Here is a 20486-nt window from a genome sequence, read left to right as displayed (position 1 = left end):
AAGTGCTGCCTGAAAGAGAGGAGTGTAGCAGACAGTGCTCTGTCAGCCCCGCTGATGGCAGATAGGGTGGATGCCTCGTCATTTTCCTGTTCTGATCTGACCTGTCAGTAGAGATTCGTGCACTGAAAAATGCAGTGCAATCATGCAGTTTCTGCCAAAAGTGCTTCCTCTCCCTTCTGTCTCAAAACTTAACCCGAATTAATAAGATGGATTGAAATAAGTTGCTCTAAAATTCTTGAACCTGGCCATTAATGAGTTGTGACGCTGCTCGCCCCACTGCTTGTCAGATCATAACCACATCTTTATTATGGCAGGTAGTCTCTTAGGTTAAAGTTGTACCGATCCATGGGGCGTTCATGTTCTTCTTAATACATCCTCTCTTACTTAAGCCCCCAGTTCTATGTGTACCGAAGCCCTTCAATTTCCCCAAGCCCTTGCAATTACGCAGACAAAGGAATATGTGTTCTACTGCACAAGGTATATTACCTTTTTAAGGTGTCAAAGAAAGTTCCTCAGGGAGAATATAATTGCAGCTTGGACATGAGTCGATTGTTGGAGCATGTAAGAGGGATTTTCCTGGTATTTGCCTGACTGCACCAGTGGCTACATTTGAGTTTATACTGTCAGGGCAGTTGTGGAGTGAAATGTGTAGGTAACTTGATACATCATCAGGGGCCAGCACTGCTGCAGAGGAATTCACAGGCCCAATCGGTATCACACTTCACTGTCCCAGCAGTAGCTAACATGTCTCTTTTTTTTCCCCTTGCCTTTTCATCTATGACCGTTATCAGGTTGAAATTTTAACTCGCTGCGTATGAACATGTGAGCGCGTTGTTGTTACACTTCAGTTCTGAAATCCAGCAAAACGAAAAAAAAAAAAAAATGATAAAAGGCATTCAGGAACATGCAGATTTCATCAGATCTTGCTATTTTATCTCATTTCTGTGGTAAGCCAACAATTCAATGATGAAAAACTCTTGACCGAAGGAGTAAGCTGTAGCTGTAGCTCACACACCTACCTGGAAAAACAGATTGCAGCATGTAATTTAAAGATTTAAGCTTTCCTTTGCTTCGCTTGGATCTGCTTGCACCTGTTTCCACAAAAGCCAGATCACAGATTTATCTTAAACTAAATTTGATTATGGACTTCCATTTTGAAGCCTTGAGTCTTGTCCTTTTTTTTTTTTTTTTTTTTGTCATATCTCATTTTTCTGGAGGTTGAGAAGTTCAGTTCAGTGACTCATGAGGTTAAGCCTAGCAAACCACTAGCAGCTACAGCTTCCTGTGTTATCACCCAGCTGTTCCTCTAATCACCTATTATACCCACCATTCTTACACATAGGAAAAAGTATTTGGCTTCGTTTTCAGGTTGTGAGGTGAGTGTAAGCCCTAAGTCTAACCATGGGCAGCTGTGTGATTTTTAGGAAAAGTATCACTGTGATCTTGTTACCATTTTCACATTCAACTCAAAATAGAGCCTTTTTGGATACAGGGCGAGTGTTTTTGAAAATGAAATATACAGGCGTATTAATTACTCTGAAGTGTGAGTCTACATGTTACTTCTTCTGCGGTGCATAATTAACAACATAAATCTTTAAAGCTTGACCCGCAGTGATATAATTAAAATCCTGACAATGCTCTCTAAAGCGCTGAAGAGAGCAGAGGTGTTTGTTCCTTCACAGTAATCACGTGGAGTATGATACTGTGAAGGAACAAACTAAAGGAAACAGAGTGATAAATATTTCAGGCAGCAGCAGCAGGCTTTTTTGGCTTTCTGAAGTGACTGCTACAGCTGTGATAAGACAGCTCATAAACATTCAGCACAGGCGGGTGACTAAACTTAAAGCCACAGAGCATGTCATCACCTTCAAAGTTTTCCAATGACCATTTATAATCTCACCTTTTTGTCAATGTAATGCATCCAACCAAAGATGAGAGGCAAAGCCGCAGGAATACACAATACTGTTACGCAAGAGGGAAACTAAGTCACTCCTTGACTGTTTCTTGAACCCTCACAGAAGTTGGAAATGACCTGGAAGGTTGAGTGACGAATGTACGGATGAAAGCCATCTAAGACTGAGCCTGCTTCTCTTTGGGAGCAAATGCGCTATTACTTTAATGGTACTCAACAGGTGAGCACATACCATATCATTCCTTCCAAGGGTAAAAGTCTAAAGGGATGAAGTACACGTCAGTTTTAAGACTGGGGTTAAACAGTGCATATTTATTTATTTGCCACCACAGAAATAGTTCTCATCAGTATGTGAAACAACATATTAAGGTCAGCACTGTGTTTGAACAGAAGCTTTTATCTATTTATACCACAGGGACAGAGTGAGATTGTGGTTGCTACACCTGGCAGCACCTTAAGCCTGCCGGTTATTCCTGTACAGCTTCACGGCTCTGCCTCTGGCTGGACACTCTTCACAGGGATCAGTGTATTCCAGAAATGGTGCAGGTGGTAGTGGTGCTGTGTGTGTGTATGTGTGTGTGTGTGTGTGTGTGTGTGTGTGTGTGTGTGTGTGTGTGTGTGTGTGTGTGTGTGTGTGTGTGTGTGTGTGTGTGTGGCGGGGGGGTAATATTACCGGGGGATTGCCTATAAATCCTTAACCTTCTCCTGCCCTCTGGCTCTGAAGTCCTCCCCAAGGGGGATCAGTGGGCACATAGTGTCAAGAGCACATTCACATTAGCTGGAAATCTACAGGAACTTTTTGTTTAACAAACATATGAGCTGATTCCAAAATTCTGTTTTAAGAAATGAAATTGTTTAAAGGCATTGTTTACAGACTTATTTTCTTAAGGCAGGTTGCGTGTTTTGGGGGTTTACCACTGACTTCACTGCATCTCATATCCTGGCAAAAGACCTGACAAAGTTGTCATAGAGTTCAGAGTTGCCTGCTATTGTTGCAGCCATACAGCTGGGCAGATTTAACACCTCTGGCTCTAAGCCAGGAAATGGAGGAGTTATGAATGGATCCAGTAATAATATTAGTGGTCAGAGGGCTGCAGTGAGGCCTGATATTTTCCAAGAAACGGCTGCCATTGGAACAATTTATTAAACTATAATGAACATATGTGTCTTTGTGTGAGTATGTATTATTATCTATGAAACTACTTCAGCTACTTGATTTAGCAAATGTAACTCATAACAGGCAGTTAGTTGCTAAAATCCCCCCCTGCACATATAGCGTGATCAGCTATTTCCCTCCCTTCACTCCCATTGATAGTCACTTCAAGTGCTCACCTTAAAGTTGAGATAGCTTAGGGATTGTCTTAAGCGGCTGTCTGTAACAGCTCTATTCGTGTTTTCTGTGCTTTAGCGCGTTAGCATCTTTTCAAATGACTTGCTTGTGAAGTCAGCCTCAAGTGGTCATTCAAGGAACTGCATGCTTTTTATTTGGTTTGGGTTTTTTTTGTTTGTTTGTTTGCTGCAGAGCAATTATTGCACAGTCTACTGGAATCATGACTGGACTTCTATAAAATGCTTATATTTTGAAGGATACATTTAAATATATTAATACTATATTTGGTAATAACAGCAACACATATATAACAGGTGCAAAAAGAAGAAGGGATAATACAAAGGAGTATGATGCACTTTGAAGTCCTAACAGAGGACATGTATCTCGCCCATATAGGGAATCTGGAATTTTTGATTCTTTGCTGTGGATGTGTGTATTGGTTTTTGGACAAGAAATTCATTTAGTGACTATCCTTTTTATGTTTCAGTAGATGTATTGGCTGGCAGGTTCCATACAGAGTCACCAGTCTTCTCTCAACGCAGCACGAAGCATGAAGTCTGACTGCGATAAGGGTTAGACAACAGCGCGAGGTAAATAAATAGTTCTTTTGATTTAACCTGTGCCAAGCTTTTCTAACACGCCACCAGTCCCAGCTGCCGTGTGTTGCCATGGCAACTGATGGTCAGGCTGAGCTCAGCACAGTACAGTTTTGGTCTTGAGAAAACCATAAACAGGAGAACAAACAAAGACTCCTCTCCAAAGCTGTGATGAGAGGGGAAAAAAAACAAAAAACAGAGGGGTATATTGATACCAGCCTGTGTGCTGTCACAAGTATGCAAATTATCTCGCTTGAGTGAAGTCTCTGCTGCATCCATCATTCACATCTCATGCTATTTCATTGTGTCAGTGCACACAGCGTGCAATTAAATTGTATACCTCACAGAATGCATGAGGTTGTCAGGAGATTATTGCTGTAAAATCTGCAAATAAATCACCTCCAACATAATTACATCACGTCATTGCTATTGGCCCTGTGGCATTTCCTTTTTTTTCTTTAATGTGTGTATAATGAAAGGCTTACATTAAATTCAGCGTGCGTCTAACCCAGTTGATAATCGGCTAAATGGGTAATTATGATTTAACTGGATGATTGTGAGTTCTGAGGGCTCGGGGGCGACCTGCACACTTGATGATTGTTCTTGTAAAAGGACATCCTGTGCTCTGCGGCTTGGCCTTCATTGAGCTGTCAGGAGCTGTGGGGGACGCATCTCTGTCAGCATGCCTGCCCACCTCCACCGTCCATTGGATCGATCACGCCGCCGCCACCTCCTAGAGAAACCCTACCACCACAGCTCCTCCAATTACTGCTGATGGGCCACATCTTTCTATCAGAGTGGGTGTCAGAGCCATACGGCGCCTTTCAGGGACAGAGACAGAAAGAGAAAGAAAGGATAGAATAGCAAGCCTGAAGTGGAAAGAGGGAAAGAAAGAGGAAGAAGGGACGTGGTGACAAGCGTGCACAGCTGGTGAAACCATCCATGTTAAACTTTGCCAAGACGGATGTTGAACTTAGACCCGTGTGTGCATTATTAATATCAGCTACGTACACGAGAATAAAGAAGCATTTACTCACTAACTGACATGTTTGAATTAATCATAGAGGCATACTCAAAAGGCATGATGAACTCTCTTTCATGATGAACCTGGCAGTTTTCTCTTAAATGACAGATGCCTTCAGAAAAATGATTTTTTTTTTAAAGGCCATCAGCTCTGTCATTATCTCAGGCATGATCTGAAATGCTATCAAAATTTCATCAGAGGACAGCCTACTATTGTTTTTTTATTTATTTATTTTTTTTCAGAAGGGCAAGTTCCACTTAATAAAATGATAACACAGGGGTGCTTATAGATGTCCTCAGAAGCAAATATTTCTATTGAAAAGCGTGCACTAGTGGTGAATAAGGGTGATCGTTGGCTGTTTGGATGTTGGAGTTTCTGCAGTGGAGTCCAACAAAGGCTCTGCCCTCTGTTGATGCAGAGATATAACAGTTTCCATAGTGAACTGCTGAAAATAAGCATGTGCTTCTGATTTCCCAGAGTGCACTGATTGCCTTTTTAGCCTTGGGCAAGTAAATCTATGTGTATACTGTATATTGCTTTGGGTCCATATACTTTAAGTGTATATGTGTGCTTATACATATATGTGCCTTTTGTGATACTGTCCTCACATGACTCCCAGTGGGTCCATCGGGTAGAGGCTGAACTGGAAAGAACTGAACCCGCAGGGCTCTTCAAGCTTCTCTTTCATTCGCTCAGTTTAGAAATTGTGCAGCAGCCAGTGTATAAAGAGAAACATGAATCCCACTCAAACACAATCAAGAAAAGGAAGGCACACTTTTTGGACTTTTTATGCTAATTGTTTCTTGTCTGCAAGTCAGGTTTTGTTCATGCAAGACAACCTCTAGGTTAGGAGCTGTTGCTTCTTAATGACTGTGTGTGCAAAAATAGCATCTGTGAAAACAAGTGCGCGACCATCTCTGTTCTGATGGGCTACATTAGCAGGTCTGAAGTCAATCAATACCAACACCAGCCTGTCTGGTTTCTCTCCCCGCTCCCTGAATCCAATCCTCCATCTTCAGGTTTCAGCTCTTCATCCATCACTGTCAGATGCACAGACTGACGTGGTCGCAGCGGTCATTTCGCATTACAGCCACCACAGCCCTCTGCACGGTATGAGATTGTCTGAAAGTATGTGTGTGTGTGTGTGTGTGTGTGTGTTTGCTGTCTGGCCATAGAGTAGAACATGACAGAACAGGGGTTGAACAGCGTTAGAGCCAGCTGCTGCAGCATGGAGTTGGTGCTCCGTTTCCATCGGGTCTTGAATGAGTTTTTGAGTAATTTGCAGATCTTAATATCACATCAAATGCATCACTGTTGTTTTAGAACTCTGTTAATAAGACACAATTAAAAACAAGTGTTATATATGTTTTTGTGGTGTTTACATCAATTCTGCAATTGGCAAATCCCCATTTCAAACTCTGGTAATGGTTACATTTGCACTTCAGTGTGTTACTGAAGAATGGCTCCAGTCCTTCCAGTCCTTCTTCAAGGAGAAATGGGTGTGGGCTCTCGTGGGTTAAAAAGCTATTGTCTTGGTCAGTGGAAGTCTGGTCAATTACAGATGCAGCTCACCAATTTAGTACATAGTGATCAGACATGGAAGTGCAGAGATTTGGGGAGGTAGCGATCTGCCGAAAGCATCTAAAGCATCCTAATATCAGCGCTCTCTCATGAAAATTCAGTTGTCACAATCTTTTTTTTTTTCTTTGATAGTGACAATCAGAGGTGTAGTAATCATAGCTACGCATTTTGGTTTAGTGCCGAGTTTTATCTTCAACCTCTGATGAGTCACGGCGCAGCTCTACCTTTGGTTGCCCCATTATTCCTGTTTCTCCCATTTCATCAGGACTTTGAAATGACCTACTTGATAATAAGGTCCTTTTGAATATTTGAAAAAATAAATATTTTCCTTTAGCTTTCCACACTTTCACTGGCCCTGACTGTTGCCTGTTCTGTTCTTTTTTTTTTTTTTAAATTTCCATGCAATTTTTCATATATCTTTAAAACATTTTTTAGTCCAATATTGCTGTGGCTGTGGGGATATAATACTGACACTTCACAACCTATTCACTGAAAATAAAGTAGCATTGGTTGTACAATGATATATTGTTCCCTGTTGTACAAGAGGTGCAGGTTTGCAGTCTTTCATCTCCGTCATGTCAAAGCACAATACGACATTGTGTGATGGAGAAAGAGGGTGCGCGTTCGTGAGTGATGTTGTGGGTACTAAGAGAATATATATGAATTTACCTCAGGCTTTTTGTATTGACCATATGTGATATGTAAATTAACTTTACACTAAGTTCATTTAATACATAGTAAATGTAGGACAGCCTAAATGCCAGGGCTATTCATCTCTGACTTCTTCGAGTCTGTCTTTGTACTGGCATAAAGAATATAGCTGTTTCCTTTCTATGAGTGGCCCTGCTGCTTTTTCTCCTCACTTAGCTTCACAATCATTTCCAATGGCTTCCTCTTTTGTTGTTCCAATTTTCTGCTGCAGAGCATGTTTCAAATTCTTGTGCTCTGGTTGAGTATCTGCCAGTCAGCTGGCCCTACAGAAGGGGCATTTCCCATGGTTTTGAGATAATTATGTTCTCCCCTTATAACAGCCCCTATTGAATTTAAATTAAGCCAATAAAAAACCTGCAGCATAGCACGCCCTCTGGATTGCGCCCTGTCAATAGGCTGTTAATGTGTCCGACCCTTGTCTTATTTTGCCTCGCGTGGCATCAGCTGTTCCCCCTGTACATCCATAGCGGCTGCCCACAGGCGAGTACAACCAGCACAGTGGCAGATGAGGACGACAGAGGAAGTCTCATCAATAATGGAGAGCGGTAGCGGGGGGAGTCATGTAGAGGAATTGTGGCAGAGTGAGTGAGAACTGCAGCTGGTGTGTTTCTCTCATTTCTTCCAAATGGACAGTTTGAAATGATGCTCCCCGGAGGCCGTGCATAAGAGGAATGCGGCTATTAACAGCTGATGGTTTGAATAAGTTGTCAAAGTGCTGTTTTGCGACATGTCGGGTCGTATTTAAGTTTTTCATAGAGACCATCTACCATCCTTTTTTCCCAGGGAGCAAAGCAAATAATGTAATAATGGTGGGAAAAAAAATAAATTTTATATGTATATATATTTTTTAATTTATTTATTAATTTATTTATTTTTTGAAGGCCATGCAGGTGGCTGACTTACAGCTTGACCAAAACGGGGACTAGCTGATTACGCTCCATGAGACACACCCCATGGAGCCAAAAACAATTTCCTCTCTGTCAAGCAGCATGCAACTTAACCTGGGAGCAGACACAGACAATGATTATCTCTCCTGACAGCTGTCCAGATGCAAACAGAAAATCTGTCACACAGGCACTGAGAATGACCGCGTGGCTGTTGTAGCATGGCAGCCTCTCCTCCCAGCTCCAATCCTGCTCATTCCCTTTCCTCAATGGCCCTCATTGTATTAGGAAGAGGAGGACCATTCTTACTCACATCTCTCGTGCTCTTGTTTCTCCAGGGGCCAGCCCTGAGGAAGTGAAACTGTTGCAGGAGTTCGGATGTCACCCGTGTCACAGCTTCTACTTCTACTCAGCTTAACCGGCTACACCAACACACATCACTGCTCTCCAAAGGACGCCAATTAAGGGCAGGCTTGAGACAAAGAGCAAGGAGTAAGGGAATACGCTGGAGGAGGGGCCTGTACCTGCTGGGGACAGGGAGCGCGCTGCTTGTGAGTATCATATTGTTCTCACAGTTGTGGGGTGAACACATTTTCATACAAATGACCACTACCTATTTGATGTTTGTTTTTCCCAGTAAAACCAATAATTGAAAAAAAGGGAGCTCATAAATAGAATGAACAATTTGAAATATGTAAGATATTGATTTTCTTGTTAGGAACAATGCAAACCTAGCTAGAGGGTTTTTTTTTTTTGTTTTTTTTTTTTCAATATATCATGATAGATTTTTATCTTTATACATTTTCTTACAAACAGCTGGACTGAACATGGCAATCTTGCTTTGTCTTTGTTTTCTGTTACTTACACGGCAGCCTTTTTTATTTTTTTTCTAAAGGAGGGCTAAATTTAGCACACAAAGGATGTAGTTAAAGCTTTCTTACTCTCAGCCTCACTCTATCATGGCTGTCTTTCTTCTTTATGTCTTGTTTCCTGTCCAATAGAAGTTACATTTCCCAGAAAATCCAGCAGAGGAATTAGGTAGACGACAGGGGCAAAATGATCTGGCAGATCCACTTACCTCCTCTGTCTATGATCCCCCTGGCCTCTGATATTATTAGAGGTTGATATATATGTAGAGAACAGGAGCAGGAGAAGGTGTGAGAGCTCGAGACCCAGGGCTGCTGATGACAAAGCCAACGCAATAATCTGAAGGTGTAAAAGCTGCAAATGATTAGGCCGAGAGGAGAGAAAAAGAGACAAAAAGATTTAGCTGTTAAATCACTTATAGACTCGGATGTCTCTTCACTACAGGTCCCAAAGAAAATTCAGAAGATATGCTTTTTTTTTTAAAGCTTTTTATTCTCATATAATGTGACCAAAATAGGATATATAGGTCTTATATGAACTATAGTGCCCTGAGATCAAAACACCAGCCAAATATTGTACTTTCATGCCTGATATTTAGAAGGGTTTAATTCATAAATTGATATCTATTTTGCAGAAACAAGGATTTGCTGTTCTGAAGAAAAAAAAAAAAAAAGATAAGCAGTGAAAAAGAAATAATGCTTTTGTGAAAAGCTAGAACTGAGATCTAGTTCTTAGATTTCCTTTTATTACAAGCCGCGATTTTCTAGATGTGCTGGCAGTTTTTTTTTTCGTTTTTTTTTTCGTTTTTTTTTCTTTGCTTGGACAATCAAGGTCACCAAAGCATGAAGCCTACTGAATATCCATTATTTTCGATTTAGCAAAGTCACAAGGTTGACATTTTTATATATTTATTGAATTTATTTATTGCCTGCACAAAATCTAAGCAAAAAAAATTCCAAGAAACTTAAACGTGTCCCGGGTTTTCTGTTGTTTATACCTCAACACGATGGACTGCCACCAACTCGTGCACAGACGTTCTTAGGTTTCGATCCCTGTTCACTTTAGTGAGCTCTTGACTTTTACATTGAAAATGTCTTCACAATTATTGGATGGATTGTCACAAGAGTCCCCTCAAGGTAAACCTTTATAACTAAATTTGTGAAACGTATTCATAAGCTGTGTGGTACCGTCCCTCTTTTTCGGGTGGGGGGTGGGGGGGTCTCAGGAAGGTGTTAGAGAGCAGAGCCAGGGAACGTTATGACCTGACCCTGCAGCACATCTTGATTAGGCGTCTGCTATTTGCATTTGTGGATGCTCCAAGGCCAGTCTGGGAACTTTTATCTGAATTAGGAAGATAGGATAGCACCTCGATGCTCTTTTTTTTTTTTTGACTAAAGGGGAAAGAGTTTACCTTATCTGGAAGAGATAAGGCAGGGGAAAAAGCATAAACGCTTCCTGCTGGAGGACATCCTTCAGGACTGGGTCCTAATGCGCCCTGTAAATGTGCGTGGTCACCTCCGTTCTCATCAGGACAAATTTGCAATGAATGGTCCTGCATATCACATCTGAGTCTACTGAGTGGTAATACCGCATGAGTGAAAACCTCTCATGATTTTCACACACACAAAAAAAAAATACACTATTTTACAAAACCATTACATTTGTTGACCACCAAAACTGTGTTAGCACACGGACTTCAGCATTTAGCCTCAGAATCCATGCAGGACCTCCTCTGCACACCGTCCACAGCCATTAATTTGCACATAATTGTGTAAGCCAAGCTCTCATCCATGAGGGGGTTCTCACTGCTCATCGGCGCTGACGTGATTGCTGTGAAGTTATCTGTGCAAGTACATGGGGAGGCAGCAGCAGATCACGGATGCAGATAAAGCCAAGTGTGCCAGCTCTTGAGTATGAAGCCAAATATGTTGTTCTTCTGGTTTTCAGTGTAAACGTTTTGAAGGAAGGCAGCAAAGAAAAGGACACGATCGAGTCAGAGGCAACAGACCAATAAAGCAAACATCAAACAAGGAGCTGCATAAAGTGCATGCATGGGTCCATGCATCAGCTGCAATTATGTAATTGCAGAGCTTTTTCAAGCAAAGTCTGCGTCAAGACACACGCAACATATAATCAAAGGCATTTAATAGACACTGACGGCAGTGTCTTATAATATTAAATAGAACAACCCTGCTCTATACCCTACATGCTTAAAGGACAGGATTCGACTTATATACATGTTTGAGGAGGTGGTCTGCTTTATTGGACTTTTTAAAGGCTACTGCTACTGTTGCCTGTGGGACTGATTCTCATCGCATCAGTCCCACAGGCAACCTCGTGTGAGGCAAAGTGTCTGTTCATGTGTAGCTCTAACATGTTAAAAAAAAAAAAAAGGAACCACACTGTAACACTTTATGATCATAGCTTTATTTACAGTCTCTCCACTGAGCTTAGAGCAAATAGCATATGTTGTGTTATAATTTAGATAGCACTCCAAACCCCTTTAATTAGCACCGACTAATCAACATAGCAGCTTCTCATCATAGATTTATGGACAGCCATGATTGCTGCCAGGGTGAAATTAACTCTTTCCATCTGCAGGGAACTTGGCTCAAATACACTCCTCCTTCTCACACACAGACAAGCTTAAGCTCACACACACACACGCATATATGCAGATGAGACTTGTCTCTTCCTTCTGGCCGTCTCTGTAGAGCTGTCACACATGCTGCGTCTCGGAGCACCAGGAGGCCGGGGTTGACTTGAATAAAACTGAGAGGATGTCCTTTCCAGATCTGCAGACGGCCACAGAGAAACACCCCAGTCTCCCCCCTGAACTCCTCATGCACAAGAGAGACAGTCAAAAAGACAGCAGAAGAAAGAGCATGGGGGAGATGAATGGAAGAAAGGAGGGAAAAGAAGTGAGGCTTGAGATGGGGTGGAGAAGAGGAGAGAGTTAATAAATAAGAGGCAGGGAGAAATTGCCTGTGAGAGACAGGGATGGAAGATGAGGTGGAGCTGGAGGAGGACAGGAGAGTAAGAAAAAGGGAAGGAAGATAAAACTGTGTGTGTGTGTGTGTGTGTGTGTGTGTGTGTGTGTGTGTGTGTGTGTGTGTGTGTGTGTGTGTGCGCGCTCATGACAGAGTTTGACAGAGAAAGAAGAGAGTGGTTGAGAGAGTAAGCCTGGAGAAGCTCATGCCACCAGGCACATATTGAATATACAGTAATTCCTTCTCCTTTTCCCTGCCAAGTAATAAAAAGAACGCACACACACACACCAACGGTTTAAAAAAAGAAAATACCTGCAACGCGAAGCATGGCTTTCAGGTAATATGTCATCAAAGCAACAGCCAGTCATTATAGTTTCAAAAATGACAGTCTACTGGAATTTAAAAGAAGAAATATTACTCAGTTAAAAAGCCACTATTTAAAAAAAAAACTCAGTTATTTAAAGCTCATGATGGCTCCAAGTTTTTCAAATCTTACGCTTTCACCTGTCACAACAGTGGCTGTGGTTTTCGTCTCAAAACTGCATCATTAACTTTTGTAATGGATTCACTGGTTAGATGATCTAAATGCCAGACATGTGTGGCAGACTTAAAATCCCCCAAAATTTAAATGTAATCCAACAGCTTGAAGTCACACAGGGGCAAGCAAAGTACAAAGTCTAAAGAACAAACCTCCGCCAAGGCAGCTGACTCTCTGGCCAGTATTTACTTTCAAGAGAATGCTTTTGTATTTTGGTTATATTCATTTTGTTTTCTTTGTTCTTTTGAAATGTACTTTAAGAAGTTTGCAGTGCAGTAGAAACAAGTGCAAAGTGCAGGTTGTTGTTCTTTGCCCCGTTGAAACCCATTTTAATATACTTGACATATTTTTTCATTATTTTGTATTCATGTGGAGTTGTTCTCTTTCTCCCGACAATACTTTCTTTAAAGATAACATATTATGAGGTCATTGTGAGGCAGATGTGAAATGTAAAAGTGAGTTCAGAGGTCAAATGTGACATCATGTTTTGATACAAACTATAACGTGATCTTTAGAACCCCCATATACCAGTATCATTTCCTAAATGTTGCCAATACAAACAAAGGCAGTAGAACATGAAGCAAAGTTTTAAGGATAAAAGAACTTTGATGAAAGGTTGACCTTATTTGACCTTGAAGGAGAGGTCAGAGGTCAAATTTGATGTGATTTTTTAAAATCTTTATACAGTTTTCTATATGCAGACAATGCACCCCACACTTGTAAGAATCATAGTTTCTAAGTCATAAGGCTTTTTGGCAATTTTCGACCAATAAATCATTACGCTGACCTTGAAGACCTCGATGGATGTATTGTTAACACGACCCCACTCTACACCCCCTTCAAAGTTTGATCAGAATTCATTCAAAACTTTTCGAGCTATCATGTTTACAGACAAACACAGGAAACGCAGCTTTGGAAATGGCAAGAAAGCTTGGCTGTGGGATGATAACAAGACAGCCTGGAAAGAGGGATTCATAACTATTGACAGGTGGTGCATAAAAAAAAAAAAAGCAGGGAACAGAACAAAGAGTAGAAAGAAAACTACTGGGGGGAAAAAAGTGAGTGATTTCAGATTAAATCAGAAAGCAACTAAACAGAAACTAAAAATAATGGCAACTGTAAATAACTGTGACGCACATTTTGCTTTCGTACAATGAATAATTTACTTAATCAGCAACTTATTCAATTCTGAAAATAAGCATTAATTCACTCCAATAAACAGCAAAAAAAGGAAGCAGCACCGAATTAAGTCTTAACAATTATGTTGTATTTTTCTACTTTGTCTGTGTTTCCTTTCTAATTAATTTACTTTACTTTGGAACACTTTGGGCCTTTATATATCAAATATGCACATAATGTAAGGCTGATGATGCTTTATGCTGCTGCTCCACGGGACGTCCGCGCTATACAATTATAGCCTAAGCACATACCTGTTCATGTGTTTATGGAGCTTGTCTGACAGTGTAATAGTGGAGTATCGGGACTTGGGTAATGAACATGTTTGTCATCAATCATGGGTAACGCCAGCCGCAAAACGGCTGCCTTAATGTGCCTCACTCTTTATCACAGCTTCTGCATTCAGACTGATCTCCTGCACAGATGTAGACCACAGTAGTGTCTGTGTATCCTGACCTCAGGCTGCAGATCATATTTAGAGTGGGCAATCATTTTGTATAGCCCGCCTCCAAGCATTGTTATTAACACTAAGTGCTTTTGCTATTCTGCTCTAGAATACTGTGTCTCTCGCATGCCCTGCATGATAAACATGCTAGTCTGAGTATTTTTTTTTTTTATTATCTTTTTGCAGAACAAGAAATTGGCACATAAATTATTAAGTGAGAATGTGCCTTTTAAAAAAAGAAAAGAAAAGAAAGCATTGATTGTATTTTCTACTTATGCCTGCAAAGTAGGCAATCCTTGAATTTCCTGCCTAGATTGCAGCCTGATGATGCAGGATGAGCTTGTTACCCTTAATACAGCGAAGGCTTTGCTCATCATTGTTGCTCTAAATCTACTGTAAGCTCTTCGCAGCATTTCTTCTGCCCTTTGTGGCACAAGCTCTTTGTTCTGTAATGACACTAAGCAGAAATTCTGCAGTCTGCGTTTTCTCGTTTCAATTTGGGGCATTAGCTGCTGAATCATTCTCAGATTAATGATGCAGCTCCGACCATGACGCGCTATCACTGTATGTGATTACTTACACGCGAGGGAAATGGCGCTTCAAAGATAATAACACATATCTGGTGATTTTAGAAAGCCCTTAAATGCATCAATATTTACCTGGTTTTCCCACCCTGTTTCTACAATTACATTTCCGCCCCTGGCATGTTTTTGTAGTTCTAATTCTTACAAGCCAAGCAAGCATACAAATGACTGACCTAAAAAAAAAAAAAAGCAGCCCCTATGAAAATGCTTTGTGAATGAGTTCTTATGTTTTTTTGACATCGCTTTTCGACTAAGAGAAACCTTTGCACCATCTACTCACTGCTGGCTTCAGAAGTAATAAATGACTTAAAATATACGCAAAAATATTCAAATTTGATCTTTCAAGAAATGCTGTTTTGGAGAGCACGCAACAGCAGCTTGCTACAGTTTTAAATGGGGAATGCAAAATATAGAGCACATGGTACACAGAGCAGATTTCTGAGACGAGGCTGATGTCATGTTGTAAGGTTAAAAGGAGTGAAAAGTATTGTGGTATGATGCAACTGTTTGCAATTTCATTGTTATGATGAGAAACGTCTCCTATTGTTACCGTCTTAAACACTGAATTATTCAGCGCACAGTAACCTGTTTTTTTTTTCCTTTTTTTTTAGTGTTAACCTGTCAAATGAGAGCTGTGTAGCAGTTATTGTAACACATGCTGACAGAATACCAAATCATAATTAAAAAACATGTGTTCTGCACACAACCTGGCCTAAATGGGTGCACTAGATCAATGAATGCTTAGCATTTGAACAACTCCATTCCACCTACTGTAGATCAACATGACCCAAATAACAGCAGTCTCCTCGGCATTTTGGGATATATCCAGAAAGCCAGCTGACTGCAGCGCTGTGTGGTACCTGCACACAGTGAGCTCCTGCAAGATTAGATAACTAGAATTGCTCCAAGACTCAGCAAGGTCTTGGGGAATTGTGAAAGTTGGTATTGAGCTGTCTGATGAAACCCACACACGTATAGACAACATGTGGCCATCTGCAGCAGGCACAAATATAAATGTATCGACTTGCGCACGCAGACAAACCTGGAGATCATGGAGACTTTTAAAGAACTTAAATCACCCCAAAGCCCATCAGACCACATCAGTGTGTGGTCTGTTATTAGACAGCTAGTGGCCAGCCCAGCTACCACAGCTTAATAGAGCAACAGCCTCAGTTGGGATGCAAAAAGGAATACAGCAGCGGTGTCTCACTCTGCAGCTTTACAGCCCAAAAACACCCTTCCAGAGCAGCCTTTTTGCTCTGTTTTCAAGCTTAACATATGGCTGCTGTGTATGCAGTTTAGTGCACTGAAAGGGTGGTGAAAGTTAGTCTGGTCGGGAGTTGGACTCAAAGCACTTTATCTAAGCAACTACTAAAAGAGGCATTCAACATTTTAAACTGATTTTTTTTTTTTTTTTTAGATAAACTAAAAAAAGGGTTGTCAGAAGAGCTGCAAAAAAGGAAAAATTAGAGTCAAAAAATGAAAGGGAAAAAAAGAAAGAAAGAAACAAGTCCTAAGGGCAAACCACATTGTTCCTGGATCCCAAAATGACCCCTACAGAGTAATCAGTATCCAGCTATGGTCCTGAAAATAACTGGTCTGGGAAGGATTTCGTCAAGTTAAATGAAGCTAGGTCACATAACATTTTCAGTCAGTTTGTTGTATTAATACTGGCTTTAATTTTCTTCTCAGATTGTAAGTAGACAACTTCACAAAAAAGCAAAGAGCAACATTTCAACCAGTGACATACTTGCTCTTTTCCTGCTGCACCACATGAAAAGAGCACACGTGGCTCATAATTTGCAGTCTTCCAACGACGAGCAAGCATTAGGAAGGAACAGACGTGCTACAAAGTGCAGTAACCTGCTGGAAAATGACAGAAGTAAGAACATTGTTAGTCTTCTTGCTTTAACTATCAGGGTTCTGACTGGTGAGTTAGCAGAAACTACTGAACACTGCCACATTAGGAGGCCAGAGCATCTTTCTGCTCCTGCACTGCAGGAGATTGTAAGATGTGCTTTTGGTATGATTACACCTGTCAGTGGATTTTAATCACACATTTCCTGTTGAAGTGAGAGCTGAGCCATACTGTAGGATGGAGCTGAGTGGCCAGCTGTGTTTTTAGTCTTTATTTAATTTGTAAAAAAAAATCTGACTAAAGCTAGCCTCATCATCCCCAGTGCTCCTGTGCCAAAAAGCTGCACCTTTTCTAAAGTTTTTTGTCTGTAGTGGTATTGCCCTCCTGTTGGGATAGATGGCTGTATTCCTGAAAATATTCCTGCGTCACCCCCCCCCTCCTCATCAGAGTCATATTTTAGAAGCTGCAGTTTGTGTTTGGACGCACAGGCAAACAAACAAACAAATGGATATGATGATTAATAGCCGTACTCTGGCACAGAATGCATTCAAGGCAGCGAGGTTGATAATGAACAGCGACATTTAAATGTTCTGAGCTCGCCGAGCATGACAAAACAAACACGCAGTAGTTCGTGGAGTGTTTAAGGTATAGACAGAGACAAATATGCACACTGAACAAAAGCAATCTGAGAAATCGGTGTGAAGCTGCCTCCTCATATAGGGCTGTTATCTGAATGCAGGGGTGTGCTGCATGTTTCTTGAGTTTTGCTTCGGCCGAGAGCTGCATCAAAATCTATAAATATAGATTCTGGAAAAAGAGGCTAATCAATAGTGAACCGATGAAAATCCTCTCCCAACACTCAACTAGACGTTATTTCATAACGCAACACCACTAGAGGGAGAAAGGGTCATTTCTTTGCGCACTGGCACCTACGTGCTCGTGACATGACTGAGCACGAGAAAGGCATTGTGAGCACATCCTACCCTGATTCCCATTAATGCTCCACTCTGCAAATCCTCCAAAGAGAGTGTGATGCTTTTTGTTCAAACACTGGTTTATTCCTAGAACGATTATCCCATTTTCTTTCCTGCGAGCAAATGAATGTTAAGACATTTTGTGACAATGACTGATAATGTGCGAGGAGTGGAAATGAAACTATGCAGAAAAATAATGAGAGCAGACGCAGTCAGAAAGTGAAAGCATCCTCCATAGTTCACTGAAATGGAAAATCTTTCAAAATCAGTGACAACTATGAAACAGCATATAATTCATATAAACATTTGACATTATTATATGATTGCGGTGAGATGAACGATCGTGTGAAGCTAACGGTCTTTCTGCCTGCTTAATGGTTAGGCTCAATCCACCCAAACAGAAATCCTTTTTAAAGGTCAGTCAAAATTTAGCAGATACATTCATCAAACTTATGATAATGTCTAATCTGCTTATGGTTCTCATTTTAATACCATGAAAGTAATACTCTTACTGGCCTTTAGCATTATTTTATAGTGCAGTAATATGGGTCTTTAACCTAGAATGATGTGGAAAAAAAGATACAGCCTTTTGATTCATTTAATCAGCAGTGAAATGCATATGCGCAGCGACTGAATACAGCATAGATAACACCTGATTGTACTCCAGTCCCATCTATATCCTCCCCTCTAACTTTGTTATTATCCAATCCTCTCATCCTGAAGGCTTTACAGCTGGATGGCCTAATTGGAACCATTTCCACATATAATGTGGCAGCCCCACGGGGGCTCATTATACAGTGGATACTGGGCCGACTGACCTCAGCTATTCTTCAGCCTCCCCCTCATCGCAGCCCTGTGGTTCAGTCCAGTGACAGATACAGTAGGGTTTCCTTCATCCTACAGGCCATTGATCACCATTAGGAGGAAAGAAATTCATGCTGGATGTGTGATCATACAGGCTATGTGTGTGACTGTGTTAGTGTGTAAGTTTCTGTGTCACTATGGGCACAATGCTGGACACTGCAGAAATGACTCACCTCTCATGTGTCAAAACTCAAAAGAAATCAATGGTTGCTGCAGAGATACTGTATATATGCTACAGCGCCAGTTTGAATAACTCTTTTTTTTTGCTTGACTTACAAGAGCAAAGTTTACAAATAGCAATTTAAATGAGGTAGTTTGCTATTTTGAGAAATGCAGTTTCTTACAGAGAGTAAGGCTGGAGGAGACGACTGATTCTGCTGTCATGTCTGTCTGGCGAATGCAAGGCCACAGCAAGCGACCAATTAGCTTAGCACAGACATGGTAAACAAGGGGAAACTGCTAGCCTACCTCTGTGCGAAGGTAACAAAATCTATCTCCCAATGCTCTAATTAGCACTTGATATTCTTTAAAAAAAAGAAAAAAAAAACTGTACAAAGACTGAAGTGAAAAGTTGGAGTTTTTGGAGGAACTGTTTCTGGTCTTTGTGCTTTTTTTCCCTCAGTTTTCTCACCTAGTTTACAAGAAAGTGAATAAGCATATTTCCAGAAAAGCTCACCTTTTTTTCAACATTAATATTGTCAGTATTCACACACTATGGACAAAAAGTGTCGGGCCACCTACACGTTACACCTATGCAAGCTGCTCAGCTATGGAAACCCACGCCACGAGGGTGGTGGCATACTTGAATTCATTGAGCTCTGTGGGAGAACTAGTATCTTTTGGGATACTTGGAAGTAGTGCGGGACAGTTTAATGTAAACAACCATGCATAATTCCTAAAATATTTCAATACAGGTAGGTATATCATAACCACAAACCCCTCCGAAACGCTACGATGGAACCTGCGCTGTAACCACACATCAGTTTGATGCAGCTTGCAACTATTGTGACTGTTCTGATATTTTCCAGCTACTTTTTGGCTGCAGTTTTTGAATGGATCAGAGAGAATAATGATCATTACCTCAGTATTTGTAATAATAATCATTGCATCAACATAAAGATACACAGATGTTAGCAAATTCCTGGAGGGAAACTATTCAAATGGACATGAGGGAATGCACAAACACTTGGAAAAAGTTGAAGGGCAAATATGTTTGCCTCCAAACAACAACAAAAAAAAGGAGTGGGGACCCACAAACATCAATACTGTTTGGTGTATGGTATAGACTCCACAAATATTCAATGCAGAATCTGTCATAGGGCGAGAAGCAGGGTACACCCTGGACAGGTCATCAATCTGTCACAGGGCTAACATAAAGCGACAGACCACTATTCACACTCACATTCACACCTATGGGCAATTTAGGATCACCATTTAACCTAACCCCACTAAAGAAGGCAGCACGGTGGCACAGTGGTTAGCATTGTTGCCTCATAGTAAGAAGGTCCTGGTGTTGTCCTGCAGTTTGCAGGTTCTCCCTGTGTTTGCGCGGGTTTCCCCCGGGTATTCCAGTTTCCTCCCACAGTCCAAAGACACGCCATTAGTCATCATAACCCGTAAAACCTCACAGAAGGAGAAAGCAGCAAATGCAGTCCTGCTCATTAGAACAGAAAGCTTGTTTCGGATCCTGCACTTAGACACAAAAGTTAAATAAATGATGTGTGATTGAAACGTAGAAGCGAAAGAGCTCCTTTTGGGCAATGACTGCGATCAAAATAAAGCAATGCTGCAGACTGTTCGTGGACATGAATTTGATTATTTCCAGCCTGCCACAGGGAATCACAAAAATCCTCCTGAAGTACAAGCCCATATTTTCTTCCTTTTAAGTGTAGCTTATCAGAAAGAATCAGTTCTATGCAAGTACGGTGTCATCTTAGTGTCACTGCATGATGCCTAAAATTGTTTTGCCATGTGATGGAATTTGAGTGTTTTTTTTTTTGTTACATATTCATTGTAATCCTATACATAGGCTTTTTTTCCCCCTCATTTATTTCCAAAAAATATTCTGCACTGAACAAAGGTGCTTGACTGAAAGATATGTCAGCAGGGTGGTAATACAGTTTAATAGCTGCAAAAACATCGAGAATCACTG

The 20486-nt window shown here is 40.9% G+C and overlaps 1 protein-coding gene across 4 annotated transcripts in view; it reads left to right on the top strand.

Moving 5' to 3' along the window:
* Positions 1-20486, top strand: part of b3gat1a (beta-1,3-glucuronyltransferase 1 (glucuronosyltransferase P) a) — an 89863-nt gene that overhangs the window by 35007 nt on the left and 34370 nt on the right. For 2 of the 4 annotated variants that reach the window (XM_030744983.1, XM_030744986.1), the window contains exon 2: positions 8377-8589. The gene's annotated coding sequence lies outside the window, so the exon portion shown is untranslated. Of the gene's footprint in view, positions 1-3729; positions 3833-8376; positions 8590-20486 lie in introns of all 4 variants that reach the window. The other 2 variants (XM_030744985.1, XM_030744984.1) reach the window with 2 other exon arrangements.

The sequence above is a fragment of the Archocentrus centrarchus genome, chromosome 13 (assembly GCF_007364275.1).
Source record: "Archocentrus centrarchus isolate MPI-CPG fArcCen1 chromosome 13, fArcCen1, whole genome shotgun sequence".
Classification (NCBI taxonomy): Eukaryota; Metazoa; Chordata; class Actinopteri; order Cichliformes; family Cichlidae; genus Archocentrus; species Archocentrus centrarchus.
Note: the sequence above shows the minus strand (reverse complement) of the source record. Positions and strands in the feature narration are given on the sequence as shown.